Here is a 638-nt window from a genome sequence, read left to right on the forward strand (position 1 = left end):
TATCCCACATCAGTACCCAAACAAACAAACCAACCAAAGGTAACATGACATACCTGTTTCGATTTTGGTTATACAAAGAAAGTGTATAAAAATCACAGAATGTTAATATAGTATGACTGAAAAAAATCTAGTTTAGCCTGCTTGCTTTTCAAGTGCATTTGCTAGTGGAGCAGGCTACTGAGGGACATAGAATGGTCTGCTTATTCACAAAGGTGTTTTTGTTTTTTTGTTTTTTGGGTTTTTTTAAACATGATAGTGTATCCTTTTTTCCTAAAAATCTTCATATTTTAACATCCAGTTTTGAGTTTTCATTATTCACCAGTCAGCAGGTGCTGAGCAATTGTGTTGTGCATCACTTGTGGGTTTGGGGTTTTATTTCTCTCTTTTCTTTTGTCTTTTTTCATTACATGATATTGCTGCTCTTTTTGGTTCACTTTCTTTCCATTATTAACTTTTCTTATATCAACCCACAGAATTTCCCTTTTATCCAGTTCTCCTTCTCAACCCAGGGGTGCATGTGCATGTGAATGAGTGTGATAGATAGTTTCTGGCTGGAGTTAAACCACAGCAATATTATAAAAGGATTGTTCTATCTTTTTATGTCCTATAAAATCATTTTCAGATTATGCATACATCTC

The sequence above is a fragment of the Sylvia atricapilla genome, chromosome Z, assembly GCF_009819655.1.
Source record: "Sylvia atricapilla isolate bSylAtr1 chromosome Z, bSylAtr1.pri, whole genome shotgun sequence".
NCBI lineage: Eukaryota > Metazoa > Chordata > Aves > Passeriformes > Sylviidae > Sylvia > Sylvia atricapilla.